General features: G+C 41.4%; 1 long non-coding RNA gene across 2 annotated transcripts in view; it reads left to right on the top strand.

Annotated features, from left to right (window-relative positions):
• Positions 1-603: 603 nt before the first annotated feature.
• Positions 604-2,561, top strand: part of LOC109970538 (uncharacterized) — a 6,070-nt gene continuing 4,112 nt past the window's right edge. The window contains exons 1-4 of one of the 2 annotated variants that reach the window (XR_002276431.1): positions 604-836; positions 1,090-1,227; positions 1,311-1,420; positions 1,722-1,860. This is a non-coding gene — a long non-coding RNA (uncharacterized LOC109970538). The remainder of the gene's footprint in view (positions 837-1,089; positions 1,228-1,310; positions 1,421-1,721; positions 1,861-2,561) is intronic. The other variant, XR_002276430.1, reaches the window with a different exon arrangement.

The raw sequence follows: 2,561 nt of genomic DNA, 5'->3' as shown, positions 1-2,561 counted from the left end.
CCCCACCCCCCAAAAAAGGGTAAGTCGATTTGTGATACTACTTAAGCTTCACTGTGTAATCATTAAGGCTGTCTGGAATACTTTACTTTGGGCTCTGGAGCTTTGGTTCTAATAACCAACAAATATTTGAATATATGGAGGTTACTTAGAGGTCTACTGGGATAGACTGGATGGTAGTTGGATCAATATTTCCTCTTTTCTTGTAAGTGGACCTGTAATTTGCCTTTGTAGGTGGGTTTTACATTAAGTAATATTGTGTATAAGAAAGTAAAACACAGCATAGTTTGTGCCTCTCTGTCAGAAGCTGACAGACTGCTTAAGATGCATTCCAGAACAGCACAAAGTGTAGGTAATCTGTATTTTAGAAATGCTAAATGCTGTTTTACAAAAAACTGTCCCCAAATGCCAAAATTGAAAACCAAATACCCCCTCGACAGAGAGCGCAGTTCTGGGCACGGATGTTATGCCATTACTGAGACCCGGGTTGTTTTTACTGTAAAAATAGTAATCATAGTTAAACAACAATGACATCCTCAGTGAATGAAGTTAATACAAGTGGTAGACCAGGAGTGACATGTACAATAAGATGGTGTTTGTGACAAAGTGGGTGAGAACACTCCACTTGTCCCTAGGCTAAGTCATGTATGTTTCCTAATGCCTTAACCTGTGTGTTAAATGTTTGATTGTATTTACTAGGTTAATCACTTCCTCATTTTGTATGCTCTCTTATGTCATCAAGGATGTCATAGGGTTGATTGGTACCAGGAGCTACTTAATCAGCTGAGGTGGAGCAGCTGGGAGTATGGCAGTCTAAGTGTAGTGGTGTGCACGTGCCTGTAAGTTGCGTTGAGTTATTTTGAGTTGAGTTTTCTTCAGTTATGTGAAGTTAAACCATTTAGTTTGTTTAGTGATTTTGTTTGGCATGTGTGCTTTGCTGGCACTTGTTTAAAATAAATGACTGATTTGAGAAAACCTGATGTCTTTTTTGAGTCTGTCTCCTACATTCCTGGCCGCTCAGTCAACCTACCACAGTGTTCTTCAGAGGAATGACCATAATTCTTCTTAATTCTCTTTATGTTTTATTTGCAGAGAGAAGGCTATGCAAAGACTGGACTGTCTCTCTAAGGAGTGGTTCCAAGACAGATGTCTGGAGGATGGATTCTCCCATATGGCTCCTATTGCCTGGGCGCTCACTCAAGAGGCTATCATGAAGTTCTTTCCTTAACTGTAACAGCATGTTAGGACTGTGGCAGTTTATATTTTACAGCAGCTAATGACTGTGACTGTAATGAATGTGATGTGATTCATAGGCTCTGACATTGATGCAGTATGTATCGGGCCTGTATTTGTTAAGAGAAGTGATTTCTTCACCTCCTTTGCTGAGAAGCTGAAAGCTCAGGAAGAGGTCAAGGATCTACAGGTAAGTCATATTAGAGCATATGAGTGGAAGGATGTTTTTCTCCTAGGTACAAGTGACTGACAATATTGCTGTCCCTAAGTCAAAGAGGCATTTATTGGCTGGTGCCTAATGTTGATAACTTCAGGCTGGTGCTGAGAGTCATCAAACTGTGGGCCCAACAGGAGTGCAACACACAGAACTAGTTCAGCTTGACAGTCACTCAAGAGACTAGTTAGACTTCTCCCCTGACATGATAATAATACATTTACACAAACTATGTAGAGGTTTTATTTATTTTTCTCATCCTCTTATTTCCCCGCAGAGCGTAACATTTACTCCAACAGACTGGGCTTCTTGGGTGGTGTATCATGGGCCATACTGGTGGCCAGAACTTGTCAGCACTACCCAAATTCTCTGGCACCCACCCTGGTCTTTAAATTTTTCAAGGCCTACTCTATGTGGTGAGTTGTCCCCGCATTTCTGATGTCCTTGTTAAATGAAATACCACCGGGTTCACTTGGCAGCAAGAGCCACTGTAGTCAAGGTCGACACACTTGACCTTTATGGAAGCCCTATGTATTTAAAAAAACTATGCACTTACTGCAATAACCAGTTTCTAATCCATACATGTCAGAGGTTTCTCTTGTTAAAGGGAGTTTTTCTTTCCCAGTGTCACCAGTACTTGCTCTAGGGCAGGGGTGGGCAAACTTCTTGGCTCAGGGGCCACATTGACTTTTAAAATTTGACAGACGAGCCGGCCCAGCACCAGATGCATACATATCAAACATAAACATATAAACGGCATTACAGTGTTAATACTTGCATTCACTTTTAGTGGGAACAATGTTGTTGATCACCCTTTTTTGCCAGTGCATTGAAGTCTGGTGTTAGTTTTGTTGTGGCAATTCTCAGAACAGATCTGAGGTGTTCATCACTCAACTGGGATCTGTGGGGTGCTTTGTTGGTGTTCATCACACTAAAAGTCTGTTCACACACATAGGTAGAGCCAAACAACACCAGCATCCTCTGTGCCATCTTCTGGATGTTTGGATATTTGGCTGCACTTAATGAAGCATAAAACTCATCCAGTTTAAGAGAGTTGAACTTCTCCTTTAAGACGGTGTCACATTGGAGATCAATCAGTTCCAACTGCAACTCCTGT

This window comes from Monopterus albus, unplaced genomic scaffold (assembly GCF_001952655.1).
Source record: "Monopterus albus unplaced genomic scaffold, M_albus_1.0 scaffold201.1, whole genome shotgun sequence".
In the NCBI taxonomy this organism is placed as follows: domain Eukaryota; kingdom Metazoa; phylum Chordata; class Actinopteri; order Synbranchiformes; family Synbranchidae; genus Monopterus; species Monopterus albus.
Note: the sequence above shows the minus strand (reverse complement) of the source record. Positions and strands in the feature narration are given on the sequence as shown.